The sequence below is a fragment of the Myotis nattereri genome, assembly GCF_964212035.1.
Source record: "Myotis nattereri genome assembly, chromosome: 2".
Lineage (NCBI taxonomy): Eukaryota > Metazoa > Chordata > Mammalia > Chiroptera > Vespertilionidae > Myotis > Myotis nattereri.
In genome coordinates, this window is record NC_138076.1 from 210,400,037 (window position 1) to 210,417,532 (window position 17,496).

Sequence of the window (17,496 nt, forward strand, 5' to 3'; positions counted from 1 at the left end):
GACAGGATTCATCTTTTTCTCCCCAGCACTCATGTCAGCCTGTGGTAGAATTATTTATGTGGGTATTGATCTCCCTGAATTGACTGTGACCTGCTGAAGGGCATCTGCCAGGCCCTCCCCTCCCTCTGTGAGTAACAGCTCACAGTGGAGTGGCCAGAGGATAAAGGAGAAAACTCCAAGGACCAAAAATGTCCACAAAAAGGTTTTCTTCCCAGAGGCTGGGCTCAGATATGGAAATGTCCTTGGGTGAGCAAAGACCCCTCTGAAACGGAGCAGGGCCTAGTCAGTAGACTCATAAAAACCCCTTGAGTGGTGGGTACAGGGAAGCTTCTATTTCTTCTTCGCTTTTCTGTACCTTTAAACACTCTCTGTTTACAATGGTCATAAAAAGACCCCATCCTATTTAAAAATGAGTGAGTTGAGTAACTTGCACTATAACTTGATTTTCAGCCTAAAGGTTTCCCTGTAGTTTAAATCACAAAAGCCATCCTTTGCTTCCCAGCTTCATTGTATGTACCTACTGGATATGATACCCCTTGAACTTGTTAGTTCCTTCACACAATGCCAGTTACAAAGAACTCCATGCGCAGGGCGTGGGGCTCTTAGAAGATGAAAAGTTCCACTTTTTAGCATATTTAAAAAAATCCTTCAGCTGATTTAATATTTTAATACCTTCTCTTTGGCAGAGCAATAGTTATTTTTAGGAATCATCTCTGAACCAGTGAGCCATTTAACTATTGCCAAGTACATAATAAGTGCTCAATAAATATTTTTAAATAAATTAGAATGATATGCACTTCTGAACGAAAGACAACTTGAGTCCTTTAAAGCAGAACACAATGGGTAGAGTTTCCAATTGCTGGTCTTTATGTCCATTAGAAATTATAGAAAAATGGGAAGTTGGGTGGGGGGTATCAGACACTGTTATGGAAACTGCATGAATGATTTAGCAGATTGTAATTTTGTTTATAGTGACTTGATACACAATTATTTGAGGTTTTTATTGTCATCCTGGATTAAAGCTGTGTTGTTACTATAATAGATGATTGGCCCAAAGCCTTCCTCCAGTGCCAGACTCTCTAGCACCGCTTCTGTTCTCCCATCAACAGCCCAGGGTCCCCCGCCCCCCAAAACTCTGTGGGATGCAGTCCTGGCACAGACCCCTAACCTCAAATTCGGGCCAACTTTTCTACAATGCACTTTCTCCCCTTCACCTGCCGGATGCTTCTTGTTCTCAGACATTACACCCTGAAATTGGGGCTTTCAGTGAGTTAAAAAGGGAAATACAGAATTACCTGGCTCTATCAGTGTTTTAAGTACGTATTCTTGTAGACTGAAATGAGAGCTTTGTACAAAACCACTTGAATTCTTTTCTTAAGATATGCTAATTTTTCTCTCTCTTTGATTGAACTGTTGACCTTCTAGATACATGACTAGTTATTACCTCAAGTATGTTTGGAACTATTCTCACCCTAACCATTCAAAAATGTAATTAGCATGAAGACATTATTGTAGGAGCACATCACCTTGGGCTAGGATCTTATTAGATAGCACAAATTGAGCGGAATTAAGCATGCTCCGGTGCTTTAAAAAAAAAAAAAATCTCTGAGAAAAATTGGTGGCGTTGGAAGAAAAGTTAAAATTAACGCTTTTGTGAGCCCTCTCTTGCTCATACATTTGGTTTGTATAAGAATCCAAACGTAGAGAAGGTTGTGGTTCTGTTTGAAAAATGAAAGCAACTCTGTTTTCTCAGAACTCAGCTTTTACGATGGGGCTGCTGTCACAGTTCTAGGTCAACCAAAACCCAAATAATACATTTTAGAGCTCAAGCTTTTCCCCCAAGAAATGCATAGCATTTTAAGACATCATCCCACTTATCCTCGCAACAACAGATGCAACAGAGAACGGCTGTCCTCTGGGAGATAATTAACAAGCAGGGGAAACTGAGGCTCAGGGAGGTGCAATCACTCGGGTTACACACGCTCCTGCTTGAACATTGCCCATCTCTTCCACCGTGGAAGGCGCTCTTTATTTTCTGATTGAAAACCATGTCGGGCTGCCTGCTCAGTGATTTCAGTACGTAATCCGGAGTTTGGGGCTAATCCCAACTGTTATGAAACCGTATATGAATAATAATGAAGCTCCTCATTCCTGGGATCGCAAAGTGACCATTTCTAGTTCATTCCAGGGCACTTTGGATGCCCCAGTGGGGCCCTAAATGATGGGAACTTTCAAGAGAGCTCTTGCCTGATTCTATCATTCACCTCATGTGTGAGTCTATAATGTGTTTCGGTGCACAGAGATGTGTCACATAAACAATAATTTCTCCTTCTTGTACTAACGTTTTCCCCTAATTGCAAAAGTATTTCTGACCTGAATTTATTCTTGTCGTGTCTGTGTGCGCAAGCAGAGTCTTGTTCGTCTTTACAATATATTAATAATGTATTAATTAGCTTCCCAGTGCTGCCCAAACAAGGAACAGAAAGAATTGATCTAAATCATGAAACATGAAACAAAGCTAACACTTTGTTAATTTTATTTTAAGGACAGTCTCAGCATTAGGCAGTGTGTCAAAATGTAGGCCTATTTTTGAGCGAAGATAACAGAAAACACTGCTCAATTAATAAAACATTTGTTTAACACCTACTGTGCACAAACTCTGAGAGGCAAAAGAGGCAAAGACAAATAAATTGGCTAATTTCGTTTTATAGTCCTAGTTAAAAGGCAATCAAGGGCAAGGTAATATGTGTTTTGATTTAGTGTCAAATTAGCTTACATATATCAGATGGAACCATATGAAATTGACAATGTCTGACAGTTTTTTACCAAAAGAAGTGGCAATTTCATGATTCAACCTAATATTAAGATACCCTTGTCATGCTGTACCAGCTCCTAAAACATTAATACTGTTCGTTTTCTTTCTATTTTTAAAATTAAATGATTCATTTCAAGTTGAAGCTGTCATTATTAGACAATCAATAGAAAGTAAATACAGGTCAGCGTTTTTCATATTTATTTTTGTAGACTCAAAAATAATATATATTTTGTAGGTTTAAAGTTTTCTATTATATCAGATACTTTTGTTTATTTGACATAGAGTCATGCATCAGCCTGCTCCTGGTTCTTCGTGTGTGATGTTCCCCAACTTGGTTTCTCGTGCCATTTCCTTAGTGATTTCCATTCAGAACTGGCATCGCTCTTCCCTTCGTTTCTGCAGAGATGTTTGCTTGTAGAACACTCCATTTATTTGGGAGATTAAATCCAACATCCGGTCTACCAGTCAGGTTACTGAGAAATCAGAACAGCTCACCATATGTATATTCTACTAAATATGTTCTTCTAGTTCCATCGACATTTAACAATTATTTACCAGACACCTATTTTGCACGAGCCATGGAGTCAGTCCTCTGCCGAATATGAAGTTGTGTAAACAAAAATGTATGTATTAATATAAATGCAAATGTAGTACTGACTATATAGACCAGGCACTGTCCCAAGTACTTGACAAGCATTCCTCTGTTTAACACTGCCCAAGGGGGTAGATTCCATTGTTATATTCATAATAAAGATGAGGAAAACGGAAGCCAGAGAGGTTAAGTGAGCTTTTAGAACCCAAACACTTAACCAAGACACCAACAAATTACCTGGTTATTGTGGGAACCCCAATGCTAGAAAGCGAGTGCTTTTCCCAGGCCGTGAACTAAAAGTCTGACCAGTTAACAATGCCTCCTACTGCCCTAAATATCAGCCAGGCCAACTTGTGTACAATGTCAGCACACACTTGAGCCTATCCCACTGGGTTTACTCCCAGCTCAGGACACGAAGACACACCCTAGTGAGGCCCCTGACACTCACTGGGACACAGGCCACAGGCACTGACCAGGGCATTCTTGCAGAGTCACATCCTACCCCAAATCTTATCACAACCCTGCCAGAGGTCAGGCACTATCAAGAAAATGTTCACGCATCTTCCCGTTATGCCCAAGGTGTGAACACAGATAACATATCTAAATTCGAAGAAAATCAACAGACATCATCTCAGTCAACCTGAAAAGTCAGTGACTCATTCACAGCCTTTTCACAGGGCTCCTGCCCAGCCACCCGGTTCTCCTGTACCAGCCTCCGGGCCTCCCACAGCCCGCGTGCAGCTCAGCGCTTGATCACTCTCTGCCGCTGAAGCTGATCGGGTGAGCGTTGCCTTCCTTTTGTACAGGCATCTGAGTTGCTAGGCAAGCTGCCGCTTGTCTGTGCCGACAGCGACCCCACTGCTTCGGTCCCCGAGGCATGCTAAATTAGGTCGCCTTGGAAAAAACAACAAGGAATAAGATGCTGGCTTTTCAGCCCCCAAGAGTAAAATCCATCACTCTGAAGATAAAATCATAACATCTAAATTTGACCCGATTTATGTCAGGTCTTGTAAATACAGGCACACATGTGGATGCTTAAACCATGTATGCTGACTGCTAAAAACAACACAACACACTGTCTTATTAGAAAGATAAGAGCTGGCAGGCCAGCTCACCAGAATAAAGGGAAATGGGCACTCTAACTTTACACACACACACACATACACACACACGCACGCACGTGGCTGTAGTGAAGTCCACAAGACAGTTAGTTGCTCTGGCAATGACGGGCAAATAATGTTTTCAAGGATTTTCGTGTTAAATTTAAACTAGTCCCATGAACTTACTTACTTTCACGAGCTTAGCTTTAGGCCTCCACTCTCAGATAGAGATCTGGCATCGATTTCAGCCTCTAAGTGGGTCAGAGCAAAGGCTCAGGAGCCAAGCAGCCCTGGCTGGGATTTCATGGCTACCAATTTCCAGCTGTGCATCCAGGTAAGTTACTTAACCACACGGTGCCTGCATTTCCTCACCTGTAAAATGAACTCACATGGGTTTGTTATGAAGATTTGATGAAATAAATGGTAAAGTGTTGAGAACAATGCCTGGTTCGGAGTAAGCCCGGGATTGATTTGTTTTAGTAACTTGAAATGGGCTTACATACCCCAGTTAGGAAGCCTTGAGTTCTGTTCTGTTTTTAACTTTAATCTTTGTAGCAGTTCAATCTCATTTCTTCTTTTTCTATGTACGTGCAGAAGGAGGATGGCTAGTCGTCCTTGGAGTACAAGCTTTCAATAAAAGCCTTTATTAAGTTTCTTTTCTGCAGTAAATGATCCAGATTACTTAGTGGTTCTGTTTTACATGTTTTGATCATTTATTTGAACTTCTCAACCATCTCCAGATTTATAGTACATGCAGAAATATTGTCTAAGCAATTTGGTTTTGAAATTCCTTATCATCTATATCCATTAACTCAAATGTTTAAAATCCATTGTTCATAAGATCAAAGTTAAGTTCTTTACCATATTAGTAGGTTGGTTTTATTCTGTCATATTGCCATAATCACCTAATTTTCAAATGCATAGTTCAGCACAAGCTGAACCAGAGAAACCATAGGTCATTCATTCATTCATCAAATATTTATTGAGGGTCTACTATATGCCAGGCCCTGTGCTATGTTTCAGATTATAAATAAGACACTTCCGTCTGGTTTGTGTGGTTCAGTGGATTGAGCGTCATCCTATGCACCAAGAGGTCACTGTTTGGATTCCCAGTCAGGGCATATGCCCGATTGCAGGCTTGATCCCCAGTAGGGGGTGTGCAGGAGGCAGCCAATTGATGTTTCTCTCTCATCGGTGTTTCTATCTCTCTCCTCATCTCCCTTCCTCTCTCTCTAAAATCAGTAAAAATATAACAAAAAAGACACTTCTTACTTGAAGGAGCTTACAGCTTGGGAGGGAAGACGCGGAAGTAAACAGACCATTGCAAACGCCCGCCATTAGATGCTGTACTTGAAGTGAGACGGCGTCAGGGTAACCCTGGGAGAGAAGGGAGGGAGAAAGCAGCTCTGCGTGCTGGGAACAGCAGGGCTACACAGAGAAGATGACTTTTGAACCGTACGAAAGAATGACAAGGATTGAGAGGAAAGACGGAAGAGAGTATTCAGGGAAGAAGCAGTCATTTGCATATTGTTTGGCCAGGGAACCTTCAAAGACACAGGTATGAGGGGCCCAGGATCTAGGAAGGATGCAGAGATACAAAGCTTCCTAGGTTAGCTGGGGCCAGGCCGGTAGCGACCAGACCTAGAAGCCTGAGCTCCATCCTGCAGGTATGAGGATCCAGGGGAGGGTGTGTTTACAAATCACTCTGGAAGTAATGACGAGCGGACACTGGAGGCATTTGAGCCTAGAAACAGAGAAATGGGCTGCTGGGGTCATGGAGAGAGATTATGAAGCCTGCGCTAAGGAAAGGGTGATGGAAACGAGAGTCGATTTAAAAGATAGGGTTTAAAGACTCAGGAGAGAGGGCTGTCGGATTTGGGGAAGAGGGAGGAATCCAGAAGGAACTCCAGGTTTCCTATGCGTGAGAGCCATGACACCATATAGTGCCATCATGGCACGAATACAAGTTGGCACAAATCCTTCTAGAAATGCTCCTCAAAGATGTAGGTCCTGTTGAAAGTCCATAGGGAATGCCAATATCACATGCAAAGAGCAATATATTTCTTACTATTTATTCTTTTTAAAATACCCATTAATATATGTGATATACATGAGTTAAGATAATACTTATCTGGGAGTCTTCATTTTTTAATTGTCTGGAAATTAGTTTTCCAAGTACGATGTTAGCATTAGTTCGTTCTCTATGCCTGACATATATCTATTTGTTTACTTATTTCTTATCTATCTCCCCCCAGCTGAAAATAAGCTCCATGAGGTCAAGGACTTTGCCTCTTTTCTTCACATCTCCATCCTCAGCACCTAAAATGGTGTTTGACTCGTGATGGGTAAAAAGAAACAATCCTGGCCTTTGCTAATGAGGAAAGAAAAGAGAAAAAAAATTGGATTTAAAACAGTTTTTCATGAACAGATCCAATTTTCAAAAATGGAACTGAAGTTTAAAAGCTATTTTTCTTCCTGAAGCTCTACTTCTGGGAAAATCATAGTGCCAGCTTAGACGGTGGTTTTAACTGCCCGGTTACAAATGCTGTGCAGTTGTACGATTGGCAAAGCTCAGCTTCCTTCAGTGCTGTTGGATCAGTAAGGAAGTGGTGATTTTCCTTATTGATTTAATGCCAGTTCCTCTTTTGTGAAAAATCCCATGTGCTGCTCAATGAAACATGGATGATAAAAACTGAACATCGGGTTCAGACTTAAGTAAGTCACTCGTGTTCCTCTCTAGTCAGGTGATGCTAAACCGTTTCTACTTTCAGTCTGCAGTGTTCAGCATTTTCCCCTTTAAATTTAGCAGAGTGATTATTCCCCCTGGTGGGATGCACATATGCTCCCTTTGATCTGTGAAATAGCTCATTCCTGGATGAACTTTAAGCTCCAAAGTAACGCATATAAAATACTGTTTATGAATCGTGGGAGAAATGTTTCACAATCGCATTACTCCAAATGGTTGCACCAAACCACTCTCTCCGAGGATCCTTTTGTTTTTATCCAAGAAGAGAGAAAAAGAACTTGAGGCCACAGCACTATGATAACAATAATAATCATACTTCCCATGGATTTTACTCCGCAGGCTCGTATAGGCTGCAATGTAGGAAACGTATCATCAGCGAACACTTACTGTGAGCAGGACACTGTGCCAAGTGCATAGACTCCCAAGAGGGGTGAGGCACAGTTCCTGTCTCTGGGCTTACAAATTAGCTGGGGAGGTACAACCAGACCACAAAGTAAAATCAATAGTCACAAATGAACGGCATGGCCAGTAAGTGCCACACAGGGTTCAGAGGAGGCTGGATGTCTAGACAGCATTCATAGAGGAGATGGACTGGAATTTGACTGGGACCTTTAGTGGGGGGTCTGGAATGACAAAAGGCAGAGAGGTGGGAACATTTATGGATTCCATTGCCAGGAGTCCCATCTGGCTGAGGTGGAGGTTGTGGCAGGTAAGGAAGGGGATGGATTGGGGATGGCCTTGAATGCCACTCTAAGGACTTTGGGCTTGATTCTGTAAGTCAACTGGAATCATTGAGTGTTTGAGCAGAAAGAATATGAGCTAAACAATGTTACACAGAAACTAGACCAAGCAGGGATCTGTGCTATGAATTTCATTGGGGGCTTTCAGAATTGAGATGAGACCTCGGCCCAGGCTGGGGACAGTAGGATACCTCCATCCTGCGGTACATTTCTGTGACTGCTTCTTAGGGAGTCCTATAAAATTGTGCTCAGTGTGCCTAACTGCCTCCACACTCCAAGACCACCTGATACTGTGATATTATCATGTGCTGCAAAGAGCTTTGTGATTTGTACATAGAACAGACTCAGGTGTGGCCTATGTGCAGACTTCAGAATCCAGGCAACTTCCAGTATAAAAGCTGGGAGGAATCTTGGAGCTTGCAAAGTCCATCTCCTCAGCTGACCTATACAGAAGCCGGCCCTTGCCGAGTTCCCACGCTCGTCGGGGACAGGTCCAGGCAGGACCAGATGTCCTTACTGCACTCCAGCAACGCGTCCAGCATGGTCCAGATTCTGCTTTGAGATGTGTGTGTGTACAGATTCTGGCAGAATCCAGAAGAAGTTTTTGGCCCCCTCACTGAGATAGTTGAAGTTCCTTTCCTTTACTCCCCCCAGACCCCCATTCCAATCCAGTCCTCACCCGAGCCCCCACTTCACTTCTGCCAACTCCCTGCCTCTATGCTTTCCTACAACACCTCTGCCTTCTAGCTCTCTGCTCACTCCCGGTGGTTTCTCTGGCCTGCCATTAATTGTGTTGTCTTCTTTGTCTGGAACTTTTTAAGGCCCCAGCTTAGGCCTCACACCTTCAGGAAATGCCCCCTGGCCTCAACCCCTCCCCTAGATATACTAAGGTCTCCCTCCAAGGAGCTCCCACACTACTTGCACGGAGTTCTGTCTCTGTGTCTCCATGATGTGTTATCCTCTGTTGATGGGCCTGCCTCCCATCCTTCAACTGTGAGCTCCTGGAGGGCAGGAACTGTGGCTCTGCATCACTGAACACCCCGTATCTAGCCCAGGGCCTGGCACACACTAGGCATTTAAAGGTCTGTTGAGTGAATGAATGGCATTTGCCTTCATGGTGCATTCATTCACTTAATAAATACTTATTGAGCAATTACTTATAATCAGCACCTCAGTAGTCACACTTACATGTCAAAATATACCAGTGCACTCAAGCTCCAAATTATGCATGCATCAATTATGCTTCTAGAGCAGCCGTTTGAAATGAATAAAACTAAAAAAAAAAAGACCATACCCTTTTATGTAATGATGTTTACTTTGAATTTATATTAGTTCACACAAACACTCCATCCATGCTTTTGTTCCGGCCCTCCGGTCCAGTTTAAGAACCCATTGTGGCACCTCGAGTCAAAAAGTTTGCCCACCCCTGCTCTAGAGGGTTAGCATGCACACGCAGCAGGGACTGCGTGCATAACCACACATACCAGAGCTAGCAAATGCATAAAACTGTGCCAGATGTCCCTGAAATTTACAAAGACCCAACAACCAAAAATGACAGTTAGCTCCATAAGCCCTCTACAAGAAAAAAATGCGAAAGAACAAAAGAACCTCAAGCAGAAGGAAGTGGCTATGCTTTTTGTGTGTGTTTTTTCTGTGCGTTTGAGCCAGGGGTGGGGGAGATTTATCAAAGCATTCTATGCTGGGCAGGTTCATGTAAGTCTGAGTTCCTCAAGGGTTGGCTTTAGAAGCTGTTAGGAAAATTCATTGCCATGCAGGAGTCAGGGGACTGGTTTTTATTCCGCTGGAAATTGTTAATGGGGACTGCATTAGCGGCTCCTTATCGCTTTGCCTGATAGAGAGACAGCAGGTTCACCCAAGCAATTCTGGAGCCCTGATCACTGCCAATTAGGGGAGCATTGTCTGGCTGACATAACCAAGTGAGTATAAATATATTTATTGTGATTAGAACGGGGAAGGGAGACAGCAGAGAGGTTGAAGCAGAAGCTGCCACCCCCTTGCCTGGCTCCGGCTTGTATCAAACTCAGCGTGTCTGTCACCAGGTGCTCAGTAAAAGGGGTCACAGCTTCTTAAGGTGGAAGGCACCGTGAGAATTTGAGACTAGCATTGTTTTTCCCAGAAGAGACCCCGTCTCTCCTCATTTTCCCTCCTCTCTTCTTCCCTTTTTGAAATAATTCAGCAAAAGCTGAATAGGGAAGAGAAACCAGATGCCACGTTGATCACATTTTAATTCCACCCTGTTGGCCATGCCGCCCCCACTCAGCTTACCTGCAATTCAAAGTAATCTCAGGGAATAATACTGTGACAGGACTTGCCCCCTCTCTGCCTGCCTGGGTGTGCGAGTCTGTCTGGCATGGGTCTGTCTCATTGTGGACTTGTGGGACTTTCGTGGGAATATCTGTGATGTGTCTCAGAGCTGGGATTGAAAGACCCCGATAAAAATAGTCCCCTGCAGTGGACTAGATATGGAAGGAATTTCAACAGCTAAAAAAAATAGGAGGGCGATGTTTAAGTCCCATCTGGTGGCATTCTTGTCTGACTGGAGAGTGGGGTTTAAGCATCTGCACAGATTTCAAAATGCAGGCGGCATTTATTCATCCCCAGACAAATGGCCAAGTCACATGGTTATAGGAGTGGTCAACAACCGAATTTCAGCTCATGGCTGAATTGGAACTCCGGCCAATGCAGGGCCAGTCCATCAGACATGTGACTTTTCTTTTCTCACCCTTGACTATTGGATGTAGGGAGCAGCTCTAGGGTTAAGCCTCCGGCTGACCTGTGGCAGGGCCACAAACAAGTCCCAGCCTGGAGGGCAGAGCTCTCCCAGCATAATTAAGTCTGACCTTGTAGCCCTCCCTAATTCTTTCATAAGTAGCTAATGGGCTGTGGGAGGTACAGCAAGTGTTGTCAAAACAAGAACATTTGTATACATGTTAATCTACCCTTGTTATAATCAGATTATAAAATAAAGGATCAGCTTGCAGGCTCGGTCTGTTGTGTCCTCATCCAGGCACAGGAGATCCACCGAGCTGTATTCTCTTGTCTGTCTTTTCTTCAATCCTTCACCACCCCTCCTCAGGTTCACCTTTGGCCATGCTTGTGCAGCACAATTGGATAACAGCAGTTACAGAGCTGAATTGATTTCAGCTACTTCCCTTAGCTCTCCTCGTGTGTGCTGCTCTGTTCCGCACTTGAGGGCTGGAGACACTTCCCACCGGCTGTAGCAGAGTGAGGAGCCCCCTCCCCTGGGTCCTGTTCCCTTCAGTTTGTCTTCACAACCGCAGATTGCTCTCAGGCTGTCTTCTTGAATATTTCAAAAATGATTTTATTTCTGGTGGCACAGATGTAATATGCAACCATATTAAGGAAGGTGTAGATACACAAAATAAATAAGGGGCCCATGTAGGAGAAATGTCATCTGTAGATATCACTTAGCCTAAAGACATCTGACCGTCCTTATTCAGCCTATTCCTGCTAAATGTTTCCTCCTTCAGCTGCTCAAAAATTGTGAGGCCAAACTCTTCTCACCTAGCAACCAGAAATGTGTGTTCCCTTTGCTTTTCAGATCATGATGGACAAAACACTTTTTTTTCCTGTCTTCTGCCTCTTGTGAGCAATATTGTTTTTGGGGAACTGGAGCTCATTTATCTCCAAGGCAGAAAGAAAGTCATTCCATATTTATCCGTTAACAAATTACCACTTACAGTGAAAATACGGAGGAGCTCTCACACTCTGCGGCAAATGAGGTTATCCGTCTTGGCTGAACCTTGGCTGATGGACAGCCACTGTTCCCTTCAAGTTGGCTTAATTTTCTCTCGTTGGTTTTCATTGCTTTATAGCAAAGAGAATTCTTGGCTCTTTGTTTGATTCTGCTTTTGAGGAATGGGCCTGTCTCCTCGGGGTGGTTTGTTTGTGAGTTGGTTGGATTAAACCCCTAACATTTATCGAGTAGCCTATTGTGTTGGGTGCTGTGGGTTCCTCTGAAGTCTTCCCTGCTTAGTCACTAATCTGAATGCTAACTCCCTTCTAATCCATTGTCTTTCTGCCATGTAAATGGGGACATGAACTCGCCATTGAACAAGAGACAGTGGGGTGTCATAAACTGAGCTTGAATTCTGTAGTCAGCAAGACCTAGGTTGTACTGCCGTGCAATCTTGTGTCGCACATTCTTTGTTATAAATACTCGTGGGAACAACAGAACAGTCTGTTGTTCTTCTTTGCTCTTCTCCATAATGAGATAAAGCCAGACAGACAGTGAAGAGCCTGGTCTAACTAGGTGGTACAAATGACAGATGACTGACTGTAAGAAGGTATTTTTGGCCTGAACATTTAGGTGGCATTCATGTTGTATTTGATACATGTCACTTAGTTAAGAGGCTAAAACCTCTTGAACACACACAAAACTCTTGATCTGGTTGGACATTACATCTAGCAACATTTTGACTCTTTTTATTCAATGTACTTCTCACTAGGAAGTGGTAAAAGAGATGATAACAGTCCAGTTAATAGTATTGTCCCAATGTCAGTTTCCTGGGTTTGAAACTGTACTATGGTGATGTAAGATGTCACCATTAAAGACAGCAGCATAAAGGGTACAGGGGAACTCTCTGTACTATTTTTATTTCCTGTGGGTTTATTATTATTTCAAAATAAACATATTTAATGAGAGAGAATACAAGTGGGATTGCAATTAGGAAATGAGTGTTCATCTTGGTTTTAGTCCCTGCCTGGACAAATATTTACATTTTGTTTACCTCCTCCTCTCCTTTTCACATATAGACTTTGTGAGCAGTCAGATGTAGGAGCTCAGGCTCATTTTTCTATAGAAGAGAAGAAAGAAGTAGAATAAGCCAAGAGAACCACTGCCAACATCAGATTAGAAGTCCTACTTCCTGCCTCTCCCCAACCCCCTTCACCTACACAAACTTCCTTCCTTCCTTCCATTCAACGGGAGATGCCACACCTGCTCTACAAACGAAGTCCTTCACCTGCACAAGGCATCCATCCCTTCCTGCTGTTTCCAAAGGCTCAGTCCTTCTGTGTAATCTTCCCTTGTGAGTGCCTTCTGACCTGGGGTTTTAACAGCCACCTGTATGAGAATAGCTCCCAAATTGATTTGTCTACTCATATCTTTTTGCTGGGATCCACACCTACGTACTCACCCCCTGACTAGGAATCTCTACCTAGTTGTATCACATTTCACACTCCTTCCAATTTATCTTTTCTTTCTATATTCCCTTATCTCTGAAAATGTTACCATCTACCATATTGCTCATGGCAGAAATGTAAGAGCCATTCCTCGACCCACACTGCCCAATATTGCAGCCTCTAGCCACATGTGCTATTAAGTACTTCAGATATGGTTAGTTTAAGTTGAAATGTGCAGTAAGTGTAAAATACACTCCAGACTTGGTTCAGAAAGAAGAGTGCAAAATAGTTTGATAATATTTTACACTGATTTCATGTTGAAATGACAATATTTTGGATATATTAGGTCAAATAAAATAAATTACTAAAAATAGTTTCCTCGTACTTTTTAATGTGCTTCTAGAATATTTTAAATTACCTGAGAGGTTTGCACTGTATTTCTATTAGATAGTGCTGCTCTAGACTTACCTGCCTTTTAGCCACTCCCAATTGACCAAGAACTCACAGTGATTCTCTCAAGTCAAGACACGGACAATATTAGTTAAGTGAACAGGCTGAATTTGAATCCTGGCTCCACATATTTTGATCCATATGAATCTGGACATGTATTTAATAACTCTTTGAACCTCAGTTTCCTCACCTGTCAGATGCATATAAAATAGTTCTTACTCCTCAGGTTCTTGCAAGCATAAAATGAGATGATATGTAGAAAACACTTGCTATGGAGATAAAAGCATGTGCAAAGGCCCCAAAGTCAAAAGAAAGAAAATGGTCTCTCTTCATATTTCAGGCCTTCATCATTTCTAGCCACGACTTACAATAGTCTTCCCATGTCCAGTTCACCCTGCCCTCCAGCCTCTCACACTGCCACCAGATTAAACATTTCATAATGCAAATCTTATTAGTATTTTAGTTATTCCCTATCACCTTTTGGATAAAGTCCAAAGTCCTTGGCATGTATGCAAGGGCCTCCATGGCCTGCCCTCATCCAAATCACGGTCCCACCCCCTGCCAGTCCATGATGGCCACAATGAACCAAATGGGCTCCCCAACTCCTATCTACACATACTGTTCTCTCTATCTGTGATGTACATGCCCTCTACTTGTCTACAAAACTGAGTTTATTCGTCACCTCGTTTGGGAAGCTTCCCTGGTCCCTCCTGCACCTGTGCCCATCCCAGCATGGATTAGGAACCACTCCTTTGGGCTTCTCAACCATTTGAGGTTTGACTCCACCATCACACTGCTCTCACTTGTCGGGTCGACTTGTCTGTCTTTCCTACAAGACTATGAGCCAGCTGAGGCCCAGGATGGGTTCTCTAGTCCACTCTGGATCTCCATGCTGAGCACAGTACTTGGCACAAAGTAGGGCCTAGTAAATGTTTGTTGAGTGAATGCATGAAGTGTAAGGAGCATGGGAGCCCAGTGGCATCAGGCAGCAGAAAATCTGAAGACTAGCCCACGGAGAAATCGCTGCTTCTTGGCCATGCAGACAGTTGGGAGAGAGAGGAAAGAATCTGGGCAAGGAGTCAGTAATGGAGGATTTGAAGTGAAAGACTATAAAGAAGAAAAGATCATGAAAAAAACAGAACCACATTTGGTATTGCTGGTGGTTTAGTAACTTCCTCTACATGGTTCCAGGAAGAGACGGGCTCTAGGAAGGCACAGATCATATAAAGAAAGGACAAGATATCAGCAGCCGGTTTGAGGACTATTTGTCATCAGGAGTGGATGCATGGTGACACAAGTAAATGTCAACCTGGTGACTACGTGATGGGACTAATAATTTACTGGGGCTGCTGCCTAGGAATTTTTTACTGTGGTGCAAATGCCAAGCATGGAAAATTTTGACAATTTATAGATACGGGAAAGCAGATAGTGAATTTGAGAATAATGACGTGAAATGCCAGAATAATCACAAGAGGAATATCTGAATATGTAAGAGGGCTGAGAGGATTCCTGCTTTATCACAAGTTTGGATTACAAGAAAATCTATATATATAAAAGTCAAGCAACCAGAACGACGGAACGACCGACCGGTCGCTATGACATGCACTGCAGTGGCCAACTGGCCTGATTGGGGCCCCAGTCGGCCCCCAGCAACCTCCCGCAGCCCTTACCCCCACCAGCCCAGCCCCAATTGGACCCCTCCCATGCACGAATTTATGCACCAGGCCTCTAGTTTACTAATAAAAACAGAAATTTCCATATACAAGACCCACTTTTCAAAACTTGTAGTGTTCCATAATACATACTGATAAAAGGATGCCTTTTGACCTACACAATATTAAAAAGAACAAGTAATACAAGAAAGGTAGAGAAAGAAAGTAGGACATTTTAAAGCTCGTAGGATACACATAGAAAATATGTACTTCTGCGTGCAAGCCATAACCTTGACAACAACACCTTAAGGCTTCACTCCAAGACCTCAGGTCTCACTCCACAGGTTAGCCCACTTCCCAATTTTCATGTAAGAGATCTTGTGGGAGAGGCATGTGTGATTTGAAGGGGCACAAGGGAAATCAAGATGAGACGATGGAAAATTGAGATGATTCCTTGTCATGGTTCTTGACACTGAAATTTCCATGGAGAAGGTGAAATTTTAAGTTATACTAGGAAACTATTTGTTGTTCATCTGAATTCAATTTGAACTGGGCATTCTGTATTTCGTCTAGCAGCCCTCCCTGGTGAGGTATGCACTTTCTCCTTCATGCCTCCCGAGAGCCACAGACAGCATGTCTCAGTCGTCAGCTGTTGGTGCATAAAGTAGCCATAGCTAACAACTATTGAGAGCCCACTATGTGCCAGGCGCCATACTAAGTGGTTTAGATGGATATTCTTCACAAGAACACTATGGGGAAGGCATTACTATTATTTCTGTTTTAAAGATGAGGAAACTGAGGCTCAGAGAATTAAATAACTTGCTCAGAGTCCCCCAGATAGCTAGTGGTAGAGCCAGGATTTGGACTCTGGGCAGCCTGACTCCAAAATCACAGGTGTTTACCCACCTCACTTGACATGGCACAGCACTAAGCCAGGGGTAGATACACTGAGTCCCCAGAAGAATAAAAGAACTCGAGCACAGGGTACAATGGGCAGGCTCTGTGGAAGGCCTTGAGGGAGTATTTGAACTTAGACCAGGAGCTTTTGTTTAAGTTAGAAAAGTGTGCCCCTAACTTTAGACAGAAGCAGTCCCATACCAGAACTCACAGCTTGACTACAAGAGCACCAGATGGCCCTGCCCAGTGTTGTTCAGTGTTTAGAGCAAAACCCCCACACCAAAGGTTCTCAGGTTCAAGTCCCAGTCAAAGGCACGGTTAATCCCCAGCTCCAGTCAGGGTGCGTGCAGAAGGCAACCAGTCGATGTGTTTCTTTCACATCAATGTTTCTCTCTCTCTCTCTCTCTCTCTCTCTCTCTCTCTCTCTCTCTCTCTCCCTCCCTCTCTCCCTCTCTCCCTCTTTCTCTCCCTCCCTCCCTCCCCCCTTCTCCCTCCCTTCCATTCTCACTAAAAATCAATGGAAAACCTTGAGTAAGGATTAGAAGAAGAAGAGCACCAGATGGACTTTAACCCACTGCAGGCTCAGCCAGGGGCCCTTGTCCAGCGAACATGCATGACTGTACAGAGCAGCCTGAGTTAGATGACAAAGAAAAACCAGTGCAGAGGTGAAGATGCAGATGGGGAGCTTAGAGAATAATGAGAAACCATTTTCTAAAGCGCACTGTAGGGGGCATGTGGTTTCTGAACTCAATTTAGAGACAGGATCGGGGAGATTGCTGAAGGCCCGAAATGATAGTGGATCAAATGGGGACATGACTCCAGGTGTACGTCAGAAAGCTTCAACACACAGGGGTTGCTGCTCCATCAGGCAGGAGGAATGGGTGGAGGGAGAATGAGGCATGGTATGTAAGGTGACAGCAGCTTGTTTAGAAGACATTAAAAGAAAACTCAATAGCCTGGAAAAGAGGACAAGGAATAGGGAACAGAAAACACAAAAGAGGGAAAATGGGTGAGAAGATTAATTTCTTCCACTTAGCATTTTCCCACGTGTGGCCCTAAAGGGAGAGGTGACCCTGTTCTCGTTTGTTTTCTTCTCCTAAAGAGTAATTAGACTGGCATACAAGGAAAGGGCCACAGGCGCAGCACGGTGGCTTTAGCAAGGCATCCGGTTACATTGTTCATGATACCCTAGAGAATAAAGTGCAGAGGCAGGCCGAATGATAACTACTTAATCTGGTGGGTTTGGAGTTGATACTCAAAGAATGTTGATTCATAGGTTAATGACAACCTGGAGGAGACCAGTCTTTAGGGAAGAAGCTGAGTTCCGAGATAACTGAT

At 43.4% G+C, this 17,496-nt stretch overlaps 1 protein-coding gene across 1 annotated transcript in view; it reads left to right on the forward strand.

Annotated features, from left to right (window-relative positions):
* The window catches only part of GRAP2 (GRB2 related adaptor protein 2), a gene marked incomplete at its 3' end in the record, with an annotated part of 66,232 nt that overhangs the window by 13,662 nt on the left and 35,074 nt on the right, over positions 1-17,496 (forward strand). The window lies entirely within an intron of this gene.